Source organism: Rhinolophus hipposideros (genome assembly GCF_964194185.1).
Source record: "Rhinolophus hipposideros genome assembly, chromosome: 13".
Classification (NCBI taxonomy): domain Eukaryota; kingdom Metazoa; phylum Chordata; class Mammalia; order Chiroptera; family Rhinolophidae; genus Rhinolophus; species Rhinolophus hipposideros.
In genome coordinates this window covers 13,558,069-13,577,017 of record NC_138059.1, presented here as the reverse complement: position 1 = coordinate 13,577,017, position 18,949 = coordinate 13,558,069, and the positions used below count along the sequence as shown (strand labels likewise).

At 36.0% G+C, this 18,949-nt stretch overlaps 1 pseudogene across 1 annotated transcript in view; it reads right to left on the bottom strand.

The window, feature by feature from the left end:
* Positions 1-1,815: 1,815 nt before the first annotated feature.
* Positions 1,816-18,949, bottom strand: part of LOC308506901 (metalloendopeptidase OMA1, mitochondrial-like) — a 111,279-nt pseudogene continuing 94,145 nt past the window's right edge. Inside the window, exons 2-3 of the transcript in view lie at positions 2,407-2,994; positions 1,816-2,261 (exon numbers count right to left, since the gene is read on the bottom strand). The product of the transcript in view is annotated as a metalloendopeptidase OMA1, mitochondrial-like (transcript). The remainder of the gene's footprint in view (positions 2,262-2,406; positions 2,995-18,949) is intronic.

Here is an 18,949-nt window from a genome sequence, read left to right as displayed (position 1 = left end):
TGTCCTTGCCTTTAGCCTGGAATTAGAGATTCTTTAACTTCCTATAACGCTGAAATTCCTTTAAACTCAATACTAAGAAAATGAACAACCTGACTTTAAAAATGGGCAACAGATCTGAAGAAACACCTCACTAAAGAAGATATAAAGATGAGAAATAAGCACATGAAAAGATGCTTCACATCATACGTCATCGGGGAATTGCAAATAAAAACAATGATGGGATACTCCACACCTATTAGAATGGCCAAAGTCCAGAACACAGACAACACAAATCCTGGAAAGGATGTGGAGCAACAGGAACTCTCATTCATTGCTGGTGGGAATGCAAAGTTGGCACAGCCACTCTGGAAGACAGTTTGGCAGTTTCTTACAAATTTTAACAAACTCTTAAATCATACTATCCAGCAATTGCCCTCTTTGGTATTTACTCAAATAAGTTGAAATGTTGTGGCCACTCAGAAACCTGCACACAAATGTTCATTGCAGCTTTATTCAGAATTGTCAAAATAGGGAAACAGTCAAGATATCCTTCAGGAGGAGAGTGAATAAATAAACTGTTATATCCAGGCACTGGAATATTGTTCAGCAGGAAAAGAGAAAAGAAATAAGCTCTCAAGCCATGAAAAGACATGGAGAAGGCTTAAGTACATATTACTAAGTGAAAGATATCAATCTGAAAAAGCTACATACTGTGTGATTCCAATTACATGACATTCTGGAAAAAGCAAAAGTATGGTGACAGTAAAAAGATCCGTGGTTGCCAGGGGTTATAAGGAATAGACAGAGCATACCGTAGAGGAATTTTTTGGACGGTGAAACTATTTTATATGATATTATAATGATAGATAGATACCATTATACGTTTCCCCAAACACATAGAATGTACAACACAAAGAGTGTATCCTAATGTGAACTGTGGATTTTGTGTGATAATGACGTGTATGTTCATTGACTGTAAAAAATGTACCACTCCAGTGTGGGATGGTGGTGGTGGGTGCTGTGGTGTGTGAATCAGGGCTGTGTGGTGTCACTGTACTTTCCACTTGATTTTGCTGTGAACCTAAATCTGCTCTAAAAATAAGGTCTATAAAAAAATTAAACATAAAAAATAAAGAAAAGGTATCGAAATGGTGGGTTTCTTTTCTCCTCCCCCTCTGGGCACAGCATTTGGGAAAGAATAGCTACCGCCCATTGAAAAGTAATGCAAGAGGAATTTGGCAAACAAAACACATAAGGAAAAACAGGTTCTGGTAAAAACTCCAATTAAACGATAAATATGGTCTCTTGCAGCAGTATGTTTTCACTGAGGTGGTCTTGTAATTGATTAAAAGACTTAATTTTGAACGTGTTCTTAAATATCAAGCCAATACCCCAAGGTATCTTCAGCTTTTCCTCCATTTTCATGCCAGGTATATGGTATATTTTAAATGGAGGCTGAACACTGAGCAGCTTGATTTTTTTCAGTTACCAAGTAACAGGCTTTGTGCAAGGATGGATTATTTTCTGGCTCACTTTCCCCCACAGAGTAATGATTTGCACGTAGTAGGGATGCAATGAGTGATTTTTAAATATGAAATATAAACTTATTCTATGACATTTCCCGCATTGAAGATATTTGTAAATAGATTAAAATACCTCAATATTTCATGAAAAATAAATACCTAGTAGGAGAATTTGGACAATACCTGCAATATACATGATTTGACCTTGAATATCCAGTTTTGTTTTCATTCCAAACATCCTTTTTAAAAAGTGACATAGAAATGATAAAGATTGCTGCATTCTTTATATGTCCTGCGTCTCATAAATTTTAATTCAACTGCCAGTTCTTTTCTCAACTATAAATGTTAACAGTATTTGCTCCTGTTTTTCAATAGGAAGAGTATCCATTTTCTGTTTCTTAACAGTGATATGTAAGTCTCCTTTCTCTAATTTTTCAAGAAAATGCTTCATTCTGAGTTTGAATAGTAATCGAAGGTCTGGTCCTGAAAGTGGTGGGGCAATTACAGATGGCTCTAATTCTGAGAGCCTGAGGTACAAATCTATCCAAGTGCTCAACTTAATTTCCGTGAGAAGGGTAAGTGGATACCCATTTTGGCAAGTTGGGATGACCATGGGAGTTATCTGTAACTTCTGTCAGTTGCCAAAATGCTGAACTAGCTCCAATGTCCACACAAGCCTTTGCAGCAAACTGCAGTTTAACGTTGTCAGCTTCAGCCTCCAACATTCTACTGTATGGTCTACCAAAAATATATGTACTCCTGCGATTTAGACTGTATCCACTATCCCCACACTGACAAACTATCTTGAGGACAAATTGCCCAAATCATTGTGTGAAAAATCAGACCCAGAAATGAACCAAGCTAGTTTTTTTTTTCTTTTTTTCTTTTTTTTCCTCCAGCATGCCCAAATACTGAATGTACTATTTCATGGCCCACAAGGAAAGAAAGTTGATGAATATCAGTTGCACTATTTGAAAGCCTAGGAAAGATAAACACATCCATTTGGAAGTATCAAGGCATTTATATATTTGGGGAATCAACCACATGAATAACCCAATAGATCTCAGAGATCCGTGAGATATCTTTATTGAATTCAATTAGATGATTAACCATTACTTTAACAGTCAGGTATTGGCATCTTTCAGTTAGCATATCATCTTAAAATTCTTCCATCCAGTTCTGATAAAGGCCTGAAAAGTTCTTTCCCCAATAATAGTATTATAGCTTACTCCTTCCTGTGACTGGACTCACAATGCCAGATGAGTAAAATAAAACACTACAAATAGGAATCCTAAACTACTCAAACCAAGGAATAACTTCCATCTATTCTTCCTTATACTTTCTTTAACCAGTTCCTTCTTGTTAAGGGGAATTGCCCACCACCATTTCCTTACACCTCTGCCTACATTGGTGTAAGTAATTTCTGCACTGGTTTAAGAATTATCAAGAAGGGAACAACCAGAGCAGCTTGAAAGCAGGACTTCTGATGTTTCTTATGGGAAAACAGTTTAGAGGACACAATACTGAAAGAGTAGGAATGACTACAACTTTTTAAATCAGTGTCTGTCTTGAAAAAGAGTCATTTCGTATAGCACATTTTGTGGTAAAAATCTGAATTGTCTTGTTTTTGGAACTCAAGAGGCATCCTGTTCTTTTGTTATTAAAAGTCCGATAGAAATAAAAATTTCCAGGCAGAAAAGCCAACCTATCACCAATTTACTCCCAGATCCTGATTCTTACTTACTATAATATATGGTTAATTTGTATTTCATGACAGTGGTGAGGTTAGAGCTTGTGTGCTATGTTTTTCTCCAGTTGGTAAGTGAATTAAATTGGAAGAAAATAGTTTCTAGTTGCAGGCTACAGTCCACAGATGAAGCTCACTTTTCTTTTGCTTGATTATCCTAGCGGTGGCAAAAGAGAAGATGACATCTCCCAATTAGTGATTGTGTGTGCTTGTTTATTTGCTTTCCTGGGCGAGTTATTAAGCATTGCGATTGCCTCTATCTTTTTATCCCCTACTAAAAGCTCAGTGAGGGAAGGGAGTATGGCTTGGTTACCATTATAAAACCCACATTAAGCACAATACCTGCAAATAATAGATGCTCAGTAAATATGTTGCAAAAAAAATGTGTGAGCAAGAAAATCTGTTTCTTGAATGCCCATTAGAGCACGATGGTGTAATGAATTCTATTTTTATTATCTATCCTTTCAAAAATCTTCAAAGTTCTGAGACTTAATTTCCCTGTCTGAAAAATGAGCAGAAATCAATCTGACCTGCCCTTTTAAGACCTGAGAGGCTCTCTCAAGATAACGCAGATGAAAGCACTGTGTGTTTTAAGCTGCTGTATAAATGCATGATCAGACATGACAGGTCACCCTGACACTGATCAGCGAAATGATTTATAAAGTGAGCAGGGAGTGGAAGAAGGTAGGGGAATGCTTAATTTGCCAGAATTCTCAAGGGAATGTGTTATGTAGTTGGAAGAAATGTTTAATAAATGACTTGAGATACTAAGTGGGATCCCTTATCACTTCTACCCTAAGAGACATGCTCCACTTTCAAATACTGCTCAATGAAGCTCTTCTCTAAGAAGGAGACAAGTTTTATTAATTAAAGGTCTTTTGAATATAGAATGGGACAGAAGCATGGAACCAGAGGTGCGTTGCTTGTGGGACAAAGGATTAACTTTTCCTGGAAGTTAATCAGACAAGATTTTATTTCTTTAAATTAAAACTTTGAGTTGATGCCTGCTTACCAAAAATACCAAATTAAAAACGTGGCTGCGATGTACAAATATCTTAATCCAACATAATGCATAATCATGTCAGAATAGCACTGGACTTTATTGGGACTAAAGAAAATCTGCTGGATATTCTATAAAGTCAGGATATGTCAATGTAGGTGGGACCAAGTTCGATCTACTTAGTCAAAAAGTGAATCTCACATAGTAATGTGGGGACAGACCTGGAGTCCGAACTCAGTATTCTACCTCATGGTATACCAAATGTCTTCTAAGGGATGATCTTTTAAATATTGATTCAAAAGCATTGAACAGATCAGTTATTTGCATCACATTTTTCCATCTGTCTCTCCTAATGGATGGCCTATATTGAAATTAGGCAGATGAAAACTGGTAACAGCTTGCTAATGGATGTCAGAATCTTAGCTCATTTTATTTAAGTGTTCCTTCATTTATTCCTTAATTCATCAAGCATGTATTAGATGCCTAAATGGTCCAAGCATCTGGAGTTGCAAAGGGAATTATAGTAAATACAAACAAACATTGTATGTATGTGTGATCTGAAATGTTTACTAGTTGTGGTATGAGGGGAAAAACATACCATTAAAACAAAACATTTGGCTCCTGGGCTAATTTCCAAGAGAGATTTGGAAAAAAAAAAAATGTTCGTTTTCTGTGTTCTCTTTTCATGACTGTGTTGAATCAGGAATACAAAACAACCAGAGATTTGACTGTAATATTTCATTTCTCTTATACTACTTAAATAGAATTCTGATATTCAAATTATGCCTACAGCCATCTTGATACTTTTCCAAGGTTACCTGAAAAGTTTTAAAACAGTTAGAAATAGGCTCTCCTATACATTAATTAATGCAGCAAACACTTATTAATACCATTATGTGCCAGGCACACTGAATTATTACTGGGGAGTTCAGACGTTACAAATAAGACTGCCCCAGAAGAACCCATTATTTGAAAATAAGCAGCAAATGAATATCACAAGTCAGTGTGATAGTACAGCTATCTAAGCTTCATCTAAGCTACAGGGAATGCACAGAGGCAGATGGAGGAGGGAGAAGGTTAATTGGACCTGAGTGTTCAGAAAAGGTTTCCTGGAGAACGTTAAGCTTAAATTATATTTGGAAAGAAGGGATGGGTACATCAGAATGAAGGATCGGCATGCACTAAGGAACAGAAGCCTACAACAAAATGTGTGCCCTGGGAAATCGAACCAACTCATGACTGCTGGAGCAAACATTGCAAAGGGATATTTATGACACGTTGTTTTGGATATCACTAACTCAAGTATGACAAATCCATCTCCATTTGTTGAAATTCACATGTCGTCTGCGACGTTCTCTGTCCCTCCTCCAGACTATGTTACCTTTGTGATCATATAGTTAGGATATGGTGAAAAACAACAATGACTTTGTAAAAAAAAAAGTTTAAAAAAATATATATATATATATGACCGAACTAATTTAAAATTGACTACATGACTACAGAGATAACATTGGGAGGCCATTTTGGAATACCATTCTACAGACACAGTAAGCTTTTTCTAATGTCTTTGTCTCTCCTTAGCAGTTCTCTCTCTAGTGGCATTCCAGGCTCAACTTTCTTCATCCTATCTCTAGCAGTTTCACGTAGATCTGCTCTTTAAATTGGGGCTTTGGACAAATTTTCCTTTGAAAATAAGCTTGTATGTTTCATTTCATTTTAAAATCATGCCTTTTTGCCTGATTCCCCCCCTTTCTTTGTTTGAGGCTAAACTGAGGCAAACAGAAAAGTGATAGTATCAATACTATTGGTATAGCGACCTACATGGAACTACATTCACGTGTGAGTCTTCTATTCTCAGATGCTCGTCCATGAGGTTATTCCAATGAGGTTATTCCAGCACGGGTACTGTTCTGCCACATTGCCCACTGCAGGAAAAGAAATCCCCATCTGGGAAGTGCAGTGACGTGAGGGTCCCATACGCCTCAATCTTCCCCTCAAATGTAGACTTAACTGCCTGCTAATCTCCTTTTAGTTTTAATCACCGACGCTCCGTCTATAATTTTCCATATTTAATTCAATTTAGAAAACATTAACTATAAATTTACTATGCTTGGTCGTGGAAACAAGGTATATATATATATATATATATATATATATATATATATATATATATATATATATATAGACACACACATACATACACATATGGTCTTTGAAATGAAGTTTCTCATCAGCTTCTTTGGGGATGGGGGCCATAGACATGCCTACATCTGACTCCTTTGGTGAAACCATATCTATGCTAGGGACATGTTGCTATGGGTTGAATTGTATCCTCAACAAAAAATATGTCAGAGTCCTAATCCCCAGTACCTCAGAAAGTGATCTTATTTGGGAATGAAGTGGTGGCAGATGTGACTTACGTTAACATGAGGTCACACTGGAATAGGGTGGGGCCCTAAAGCACCATGACTGGTGTCCTTATAGGAAGATGGCCGTGGAGACACAGATTGAGTATCACGTAAAGATGGAGGTAGAGGTTGGAGTGAGGCATCTACAGTTTGAAGAACACCAAGAATTGCCAGCCATCATTAGAAGCTAGGAGAAAGGCTTGCAATTGTTTTCCCCTCAGACGCCTCAGAAGGAATCAACCCTGATTTCAACTGCCTGATTTCAGATTTCAGACTTCTAGCCTGCGAAGCAATAAACTATTGTTTTCAGCCAGCCCACTCAGGATGCTTTGTTACGGCAGCCACGGGAAAGTGACACACATGCACAAAGTTCACAGAGGAGGAAGCCATTATGAACTACGCTAAGTGTCTGGAACACAGCTAGGAGTACGCGACGCTTGAGTTGAGTTCTCAGGGGTTAGTTGGAGTAGTCCTTTGGGAAAAGGAGGGACGTACATTCACAACAGAGAAGAAAGCAGGAGCAAAGGACAGGATTTGGAAAGGTCTTCTGGTGTTTGAGCAATGCTGAATAGCCCTGTACAGCTCCAGTGTGGAACATACGGTGCTTTGGGCAAAGATTGTTGCAATGCCCTTTTGCAACAAGCAAGTTTACTTAAATTAAGAAAAACTCTAAGTTTTGGAATCATTGTGTATTGTGTGTGTGTGTGTGTGCATGTGTGTGTGTGTGTTTAAATATATATTTATCCCCAGATGGCTTTTCTTTCTTTCTTTCTTTCTTTCTTTTAATTTCTTTTTAATTATGGCAGCTATTCTCCAAACATGTTTTTGTTTATCTCAAACTAAGTATACAGTTTCAACATATGGAGCATATTTTGTTTTACTTCAGTTTATCTTAAGAAATCAGCTTTCCTAACTCTTGTTGGCAGTGGACCCAAATGATTTCTTACTTTCTATTTCCTTCTTTATTTTCTCCTTTTCCTTCTTTTCTTTAGGTTATGGGTTACGGCTTATCTGTATCTCTGTCCATCCTGCTTTCTCTCCCTCCCTCTCTCCATCCCTTCCTGTTTCCTTTTTTTCCTTCCTTCCTCCTTTTTCGTTTTCCTTCCTTCCTTCTCTTCCTTTTCCTTCTTAAATGTCACAAAAGATTTCCCATGTTGATGAACTGGCTCATTTAGTGGCAGGAACCAATGGCTTCTTGGCTGTTGGATATTTATTCAGCCTAGAAAATACACAAACTGGAAACAATAATAAACAAGTCAGGGGGGTTATTTGCTCTTTTATTTATAGTGTCATGAACCTGACATTCACCTTTCTTCATAATCTGGGTCCAAACTATTTTATCAGCTTTGTTTTGTGTGATGCAGTATCAAACCTCAGTGCATTTGGTTCCCCTACTCTTTCTTAGAAAGCTTGTTTTCATCTCCTTAGCCTACTGCTCTCCACGTATCCTTCACGATCCAGCTCAAATATCCCTCCCTTTTAACACATTTTATGATGTTCCCTGGCAGAATTCATCATTGTCTCCCCTGGATTCTTCTAGAACTTTGTATATTTCTCTGTCTTTGCTTTATTGGGATTGGTATGTATTTTCATCTGTGTCTCCTTCATTAGACTGAAGTCAAAAATGGTTTCTCATTGTTTTTAAATCTGCAGTGTCTAATAGAGTGGTGCAAAGTGAGCACTTCATAAATTCTCACTGAAGACATGCCTGACTGAAAAGAGATAGCAATCCTCCTACAAGGAGTAAAGGCAAATCATTTTGATCAGGAAGGAGATGGGTCCCCATCTTCATCTTTGGCTATGAAGAGAGGGTGTGCTCCAGTCCTCACTAGAAAGGACACCTGGAAGAAAGGTAGGTGAGACTCCCATGTGGGAATGTGTTGTATTTTTCCACAGGATCAGTCAGGTACCAACCCACCAGCCATCCGCTCCCCCTCTTCTTCTACTTTCCAGTGGGAAAAATTCTCCTCTGTTTTCTGGACTGTGAGACAGCCTGAGTTTCTGTAGCTCTCCTCTCTTCCGCCAGGAAGCACACATTCATAATTAATCAAACTACGAATGCGTATTGTCAGTCTGAGGGTGACTTCTTTACAAACAGCCAGAAGCTGCCTATTGAATGCTCTGAAGCACATTTTCATCCCAGGAGTTAAGCTAACTGTGTCTCGAGCCTTGTCAGTGTTGAAACAGAAGCTCTTCTGTAAACCCCAATTTCACGCCATGAAAAGGTTTTACTTTATGCTAAGCCTTTTAGAATAGTTTGGGGGAAATGTTATAGTCTTGTAAAAATAAGAAACCAGCAAAACTCCCACAAACATTCACATTAACATAGTGCTTTCTAATTTACGGAGCACTCTCCGTTGGCTGGCCTTTGCCTCTCTTTGACTTTAAACCACAGAACAACCGCATTGGTTAGGAAGATTTTGTCAAGGAAATCTCCCCCACGCCCTATCCAGCTCCATTGGCAACACTCAGAGCCTTGAAAAAACCATGCTTGTTTTGCCACCAGCATCTGTTCCCACTACTTTCTCTGTCCAGATTTCCTAAAGGAACCCTTCCCACTTTCTCCCCTTCTGTTCGGTTAACTTCTTATCCTTCAGTTGCGAATTTTTCAGGGAAGTCTTCCCTGACTTTCCCAACTCCCAACGTTCCTTATCTCCATAGGAATGAAACATAAAGTCGTGTTTCTATTTTCCCAAGTATTGGGGATCAGTTTCTAGTTATTCATTTCTTCAGTATAATTATTCAAATATTTGTCCCCCTATTAGGCTGAATGTCATTTCTGTGTCTAGCATACTGTTACTCAATAACTACTTCAAAATGAAATCAATGACCACCATCTTCCTTCCTTTTCAGTTGAGAAATTTCTAGTTCAAAGCAACATGCCACAGGTCATGTTGCTGAGAGTTTTTGGAGTCAGAGAGACTTAAAATTTCAATTTCAAATTTCAGCTTTGCAATTTACTCACTTGGGTGATACTCACTGAGTCTCTGGTTCTCTTTTCTTTTATCTGTTTAATTCAGATAGTAGAAACTAAAAGGATAGTTGTAAGTTCTACAAGAGATAAAGTATGTATAGAGCTTGTGGACTCTTAATAAATCCATTTGAGTCTTTTAAGTTTATTACCTGGACTACTAGTTATAGTCAATGAAACTATTTCTATATTGTTCAAAACATCAATATCTCTTCTTACAAGAGGAAAACTGGAAGTAAAAGGAAATTCAGTCCTAAATGTAGTTGTTTCCTCTTTTTCTTTTCTCCTTTAGCTCTTAACATTATGACAGAAGAGAAGGCATTTGAAAGGGAAGCAAAACTAATATTTATTTAGTTTATTTAGCATCTTCCTAAATGCCTGCTATAAATGCTAACTGCCTTCTCATTTATTCCTATTAATAAGGGTTATTGGAAGTCCAGGCCCAAGATGGAGATGCAAATGTTGTAGAGGAAATGAAATGAGAGATTTCTAATGGTGAAACCAGTGAGTGAACGCACAGTGTTTTTAATGGTGGATTTGCTAAGAGATGGAGCTAAAGAAACAGCCAAGATAGCAGTTAAAGAAGTTGTCCAAAGAGAAGGCTTATGTAATTAACAAAGAAGGAAGGAAGGAAGGAAAGAAAAAGGAAGGAAGGAAGGCAAGAAGGAAGGAAGGAAGGAAGAAGGAAAGAAGAAAATGTGTAATGTGATTTCACTGTGATGAAAGAATGTACTTTTTATTATTGAATTCTTTTCTTTCTTTCTTTCACTTTTTTTTTTCCAGAATGTAGTCTATCTTGGTAAATTTTCTTTGTGCACATTAAAAGAAATTTATTGCACTATTGTTGGGTAGAGCAGTCTAAAAATGTCAATTAAGTCGGTTGATAGTATTGTTCTAATCTTTTATATCTTATTGATTTTCTATCAATTAATGAGGAAATCATCTTGAAATCACTACTCTAGTAGTGAATTGATTTACATCTTCTTGAAGTTTCAGTTTTCTACTAGTTTTTGCTTCATGTATTTAGAATTTCTGTTGTTTGGGTCATAAACATTTAGGATTATTGTGTCCTCTTGATAAATTGTTCCCTTGATCATTATGAAATTGCCTTCTTTATTCAACTTAGGATTCTTTGCTCTGAAATCTATTTTGTTTGATAACAATTAAGCTACCCTGCTTCCTTTTATTAGTGTCAACCTACTATGCTGTCTCCCATCTTTTTATTTTATCATGGATTTGCATTTATACATAAAGTTGTTTATTATAAGATGTATGTAATTGAGTTTTGCATTTAATGTAAATGTTTCTTCACTGTCTTCTCCTTTGCATTGTTTCCAGTGACAAAATGCTGTCTTCCTTTTCCTTGTTACTTTATATGTAATGCATCTTTGTTTTCATTTGGCTGCTTGAAGATTTCTTTTTTTATCACTGATTTTAAGCAAGTTGATTATGATAGGATATGTTGTCATTTTATCAGGTATGTTGGTATTCATCGAACTTCTTAGATATGTGAAGTTACTGTTTTCAGCCAGTTTGGAATATATTCAGCTATTATTTCTTCAAAAATGTTTCTGTCTCTCCTTCTCTCTCTTTTTATTTAAGGATTACAATTATTCATATATTGTGCCTCTTAAAGTTGTCTCACAGCTCATTGATCATCTTTTAATATTTTATAGTTTTTATTTCTATAATATTTAACTTTATATAGTTTCTATTGCTATGCCTTCAAGTTCGCTAATCTCTTTTGAGATTATTAATTAATTAATACTATTAATCCCATTATATGTATTTTTCATTTCTTCATATTTTCCCATTAATTAATACCATTTAATACCATTAATACCAATTATAACCAATTAATATCATATTTTCCCATTAATAAATACCATTTAATACCATTAATACCAATTAATACCATTTCCATATTTTCCCATTAATTAATACCATTAATCCCATTATATGTATTTTTCATTAAAGACATTGTAATTTTAATCTGTAGAAGTTCAAATTCAGTATTTTTAAAATATCTTTTATTTCTCTAAATTATATTTTAAATATCTCTCCTGGCTTCTTGAACATATGAAGCACAGTTATACCATCTGTTTTAATGTCCCTATCTACCAGTTTTATTCTGTATTCATTCTGTATCAGTTTTAATTGATTGACTTTCTCCTCAGTATTTATTGTATTTTCCTGCTGTTTTTGCAAACTTAATTTTTTGTTGGATGCCACACATTGCTAATTTTATTTTTTTGAGTATTAGATATTTTTGCCTTTCTATAAACATTCTGGAGCTTTATACTGAGATGTGATTAGGTTATGTGAAAACAATTTGTTTCTTTGAGTCTTCCTTTTAAGACTTGTTTAGCTGGCATAGAACAGTCCTTAATACAGGTTAATTTTCTCTGCTACTGAGGCATTACCATTTTGAGTATGTCACCCAATTCGCAGAGTATTACAAGGTTTTCCTCTCTGATGGGTGGAAATCCAGGCACTATTAATAGTACTATGTGAGCTCTGGGTATTGTTCCTCCTGATTCTTTCATTGATTTTTTTTCTCTCAGCCTTGGGTACTTCTTTTACATGATGTGCTAATCAGTATTTAGCTGAGTATTCAAAGGAGACTCTTTATGGATCTCTGATGGTTTTTGACAGGCTCTCTCCTCTCTGCTCCTCTGCCTTATGAGCTCTTTCTATCTGGCATTTCCTGGACTTCCTGTTTTATCTCCCCAACTCAGGAAGATACCAATGTTCTGCCGGGGCTCTCCTTTATTGCATTACAGCCTGGAAACTCTCTCCAGGCAATAACCTGAGATGATCAATCAACGCATTCATTACATTTTCCTCCCATCTTTCAGTTATCATTCTCCTTCATTATAGTATGCCCAATGTATTGAGAACTGTAGTTTCACATATTTTGACCAGTTTTCTATTTTTTTTTTTCTGGAGTTAGGATAAATTATGTCCCTTCCATTTGGCAAGAAGTGGCCATCATAAACTAAATCTAGCTTTTAGTTCCAAGTTTATTGTTTATTTATTTTGAAGAGTCAGTAAACACACTGCATGCTTTATTGGTCCAAACGAAGATTAAATATCTACAATATTTAAATTATTTTTTTTTTTTCCAAATCAGATGTAACATTAGTGTGAGTGGCTGGAACCAATTGGCAGGCAAATAATAATACTGGACTCTGTAATGAGTCAATATATTTTATTCTTTCTTCCCTTATTTAGAAAGTTCAACCATCTAGGAAAAATCATTTGAAAACTGAAAAAATTGCAAATGGTTTGAAAACTGAAAAAATTGCAAACTATGCAAATGGTTTAATTTGAAATTAAATTTTAAATCTACAGTTATTTTGGTATTTTGTCTTTATCTTCCTAGAGGAAAATCAGAGTAGCCTACATTGACATGCATGGACAGTAGCAAAGAAACTCTTTGCTGACTGAATCAGGAGTTATATTTCCTGTAAGCACTTCTCTTTGAGTATTTTAAATTTTCAAATGTAAAAAGTAATTATAAAAAGCAACCCAAAAGGTTTTGAAATTTTACAAAATAGTAGATTATGGTACTGTACTGCTTAAATCATCCTAATTCTACCTGTTGAAATTTGAATTCAAATTTCATGTGAATCATGTAATATTGCCCTATTGTTTATCTTAAAGTTTGAAATCTGCGTGACCTATAAGGTCTTCCATGATCCAGCTGCCACCTATCCAACCTCATATCTTATTCTTCTTCCCTTGGTGCGTGAGCCTTCTGTTTCTTGTACTTATAAAGTTATCTCACATAGTAGAGCCTTCACAATTTCTTTCCGTGATTATTATATGGCAACTGCTTCCCAACAGTCAAGTTCAACACAAATATTACTTTCCTAGCAGTCTTTCTTGACTATGCTAGTTAATGTTGTGGACTTACCCAGTGTGGTAGTCAGAATTCTAAGATGACCTACAATTACACATATTCTTGTATAATCTGCTCTCTTTGAGGGAGGATAAGACGTGTGAATGTATTTGGATTTCACTGTCATAATTATGCTATTTATTACCTCTATATGTTATTTGGCACAAAAGAGTATGGAGACATAATTAAGTTCCCTAATAAGTTGACTATAAATTAATTCAAAGGTTGATTATCTTGAGTGACCCTGACCTAACCAGGCAAGCTCTTTGAAAGCAGAAGTATGCTTCTGTTTATGTGGAAGAAGTAAATGATCATTTTTCAAGAGTCTGTGGAGGAGATCACATGACAGGGATCTGAGGGAGGTCTCAAGATGCTGAGATTTCCTTTGGCCAACAGCTATCAAGGAAGCAAGGACCTTAGTTGTACAATTGCAGGGAAATGAATTCTGCTATCACCATGAATGTGATTTGAAGAGGACTTTGATCTCCACAGGAGACTGTAACTCTGCTAACACCTTCATTTCTGCCTGATGAGACCTTGAGCAGATGGCCTAGTTAATTCACACCCAGACTCCTGACCTATGGAAACTGTGAGTTGATAAACTGCTGTTTTAAATCGATAATTTCTCGTAGCTTGTTATGCAGAAGTAGAACATGAAAACACCCAAGGCGATTTTCTATCACACTACAGTATTTTATTTTCTTCATAACTTAAAACTCTTTGAAATTATTCTGTATATCACTTGCTTATTTCAGTATTTACCCCTAGATTATATGTTTTTCTAGAAAAGCAATTTTGGTTGTCATTCTGCCAGGTTGATTCTGGCTATTCTGTTCTTTTAGAGGACGAGTGGAAAGAATGATAAATCTCTTTCTATCAAAAAAAAAAAAGGAAGAGCTAATATAAACTATATAATATTGAGATTTTCTCACTGGGACAAAATAATCTTTCTTTGGTATTCTTCAATTTTCAAAATAATTAAATATGAAGGAAAGACTGAAAATTCTTCGAAATAAGAGAAGCACCCAGCCAACATTTCACATAAGTCACAGGCGTGCAATTCTGTTATTTTTCAAATAATACAATTGTTTGTGGAAGCCATGCAACATTTCAGCACAGAATTTTATTTTGCATTAATAAATATATTTTTTTCATCCTCTGTAGTTATTGTGACCACATGTGGTGATGGTGCCAAAGCATTCCTCTCTTGTGTGTTTCATGACCAAAGTGATCGGCATACTCAGGGCTTCCAGCAGATCTGTGTTTTGTGAATTCTTGCTGCTATCCTGAAAAAGTAATCAGCAACTGCCTGTGCCAAAGAGGAGGGAGGGAGAGTTCTACTGTCGTATTTTGTCCATCCATGGCAGGACCTGAACACCGGGGCACTCTACTGAACTAACTAGCAAGCAAGCAAAAAATACCTTTCCTTGTTTTTAAATCATCATACTTTCAGGTAACATAGTTCCTTGGGTAAAGTTCCTCAGGTCTAGAATTTTGTGGTCCATTATATTCATGTTCAAAATCTTAGAACACAACAAAGAAAGGTGGCATTTGTTATTATTTTTAATTGAAATGTATTGCAACATCTAATCTGTACTCTTCCTGAATATCTAATGTGTGTGGCTGTTATCATCTGTAGATTTGTATCATATGCAATGTCACCTTCAAATCCTAGGTCTTCAAAATGTTGTAAGATTATACTGGATAAACTTTCTGCCTTCAGCTGGTCAACCTGCTTGGTCAATGTCTTAAATCCCAAACTCTCCATCTAAAGCAGTTTCAACAACATCATCTGAATCCATTCCAAGATTTCAAACATGGCAAACAGCTTCAGATATGTGTATAGAAGTATTAGTTAGTGTCTTTTTACTATGAGTTAACAGATTCTAGAAATCACCCCCTTCAGAATTAATGTATCTCCCATTGATATTCATTAGCACTTAAAATTTTACCATCATCATTATTATTTTTTTAAATTTTTTGTGCTCAAGATATACTTCTGACAAAACAATGGCGGTAATATACCAAGTCTCTCATATATTTGCATTTTGTCCCCTGAAACAGAAATTCAGTTTAACCTGGTGGTAGAAAAGCATATTGGAAAGAGAACAGCCAGTGAGTCCAAGTTTAAACCTTATCTCCATCTCTTATTAGAACAGTCATGGAAACTTCTGGGCCAGAGTATCTTCAAATGTTAAAACCAAAACAATAACAATTACCATCCTAGACTATCATAAATATATCAGATAAAGTAAGACAAAGACTAAACAAAACATGATTATTAGTAGCTAGTATTGTTACTATTTTAGGTAAACTGCTAAGGCATTTATTGTCTTTTATATGCAGTTCACTATAGATACATGGAGAGGTAATGGGTTTGTTTTATGTCTTTCAGGATGAAATCAAGAATCAAATAAAGAAACTATAGGGAGAGACAAATTCATTTCATTCTAAAGAAAAGAAAAAATAAATTATTAATCATTTTAGTATTGTTTATGTTATTATTTATTGATTGACCAATTCCTATAGGAAAGAGATTGTGCTAATTGCTTTCATGTATTATTTCATAAAATCTCCACAATCCAATATTTATTACCATTTTATTACCATTTTATGGAGAAACATACTGACCAACTTCACAAAGAGCTATGGAACTATGTATGATTTGATCTCAGGTGCGTTGAATTACAGACAAGATAACAATGAAATCTGTAGGACAACTGACTGGGAAGGACAAGGAAACTCAATTAGACTTTGCATAACTTCTCAAATTACTAAAGATTTATTAAGCTACATAGAGTCTGGATTAGATGTCATGGAGGTCTTACCTGATACCATGGCATTTATTCCACATGTACATTTGGAGAACTTTGGGGGTGTCATATTAATTACATTGTAGCAAAATTCGGGAGTGTTTTGTGATATTGTGATTTATCAGAAATATGTATTTGGTCTTGTCCCCTTTTCTGGCACAGAGCTCCTAAAACCCTTGGAATGTCCTAAGTGATGAGAGCATTAAAGATGTCTTTTGTTATGTTAATGAATCTTAGAGAGCACCTAAGGATGATGGCTGGTTCTCAGTGAAGCCAACCATGTGATCAAAGAGTTGGCACTTTCTGTTGCAACCCTTTGACCCCCTGGGAGGTAAGAGGGGCTGGAGATTGAATCAGTTCCAATGGCCAAGGATGTAATCAATTATGTCTGTGTAACAAAGTCTCCAGAAAAACCCAAAAGGACCAGTGAGGAGAGCTTCTGGGATGGTGGACACGTGGAGATGGGGAGAGTGGCATGCTCAGAGACAGCATGGAAGCCCCTCAAGCTTTCCCCCATACCTTACCCTATGCATTTCTTCCATGTGGCTGTTCCTGAGTAACATCCTTTTATCATCAACTGGTAATCTGGTAAGCAAAATGTTTCTCTGGGTTCTGTGAACCACTCCAGCAAATTAATTGGACCCAAGGAGGGTATAGTGGGAACCTGTAATTTATAGCTAGGTGATAAGAAGTACAGGTAACAACTTGGGCTTGTGACTGGCATCTGAAGTGTGTGTGTGTATGGAGGAGAGGGTCAGTCTTGTAGGATCGAACCTTAACCTGTGGAATCTAATGCTACCTCTGGATAGATGGTGTCGAAATTGAGTTGAATTCTCAGGTATCAAAGAATTGCTTGTTGGAGATGTGGGGGAATGCCCCCACATTGGAATTGGGTCTCAGAACACCGAGAGAATTTGCAAAAATAATTGAAGACAAAAAGGGCATAGTCATGGATCAGAAAATTACCATGAACAACAAAAATAATTATGAATACATATTAAATAACATTTAAAGGCATCCCATGTGATTAGTTAAAATGACTTAGAAAGTTATGAGTGACATTGTAAGAATTATACTCACAACAACCTCTAACAGAATAGTTAACTTAAGGCAATCAATAGTATATAGAAAATAATTTTGAAAACATGTCATGTGGCATGAGATTTGGAGTTACGACACGTGCATTAGAAGACTTATTTTGCTAAGTTTGCTAGCTATGCTGTGCTGTACTATTTTGTTCGTCTGTGTGACCTTACACAAGCCATCTCACCTACCATGACGAAGTTTTCTCTCCTGTAAAATGGAAATATTGTCCTGACTAACTCATGTAATCACTGACAGGGGGAAAAAAAGAGAATAAGACAGTCTATATGAAGGTGTTTTATAAATAACCCAGTGACGTGCCAATTTATGGGGTATTGGAGATGTTGATGAAGGTGGTAGTGAAGCTGCTGCTGCTGCTGAAAGTAGAGACACTGGCTAAGCAATTCAAACCAACACCACCCGGTAATATTAAACTTATTTACCTGTTTATCTATCTATCTGTCTACCTGTCTACATCTATCTACCACCATCTATCTATCATCTATCTATCTATCATCTATCTATCTATCTATCTATCTATCTATCTATCAATCATCTATCTATCTATCTATCTATCTATCTATCTATCTATCTATCTATCTATCTATCTATCTATATCTTCCCATCCATCCATCTATCTATCATCTCTCTATCAATCATCTTGGGGTCCAGAAAGGCCTATATGAATGCTAAAAATTGAGTATGATTCTATCTAGCAAGTGTTTAGTAAATCCTTCGTCAAATTTTATCCACAGAGGGCAAGATACCACCACCCTTGGAGGTTCTTTTCATATCTTATTCCAAATTTGATCTGCACAGTTCTGGCTACAAAGAATAAACTTGAGAGAGCTGGCCTGGGCACTTTTCTTGGAGGATCTTATGAGTTTTTGCACACCTGATTGGGCCATTGCCTGGGGTATGAATGGAAGTACACCTCCATGAACTCACGTCCTGCAGAAAGCCTTATGGTCTGCTGAAATGGTAGTACTGAGGTTATATTAATAGAACTTCAAGTTTTAGGTCAAGGTGCTAATTCTAATAAAGACAGATATGCTTGATTGTTCTTCTGGTCACAAACACAGAGATTTCATTGTTTTTGTTCCTTTTCTAAAAACAATTTTTAGGGGGGAAATGGAAAGTCTAGTGGAGAGGAGAGAATTAGAAAAAGAAAGGAGTTGGCATTTTCAGAATGTAGGTATAGGTGGCAAAACTGGAATTTAGTGGAAAGAAAATACTGGAATCAGACAGCTATTGATGCAATTCAAGTATTTTAGGGTTTAAATCCCTGAATTCTAGCATTGCTTTAGGCTACACAGTAATCTATTAAAATGAAAATTTCTATATCTTTAAAATAAGTAATAATAATGCATATTTTTGTATTTATAGAGATCAAAAGTAATAGTCTATGAAAATTGCCTTCTGCAAAATGTTGTTTACCCTACCTTGCCTAAGATAATTTATTTTCTTCTCAACTCTGCTGAAGACTTAGAAATTATTTTCATGTATCTTACATTCTTCTAA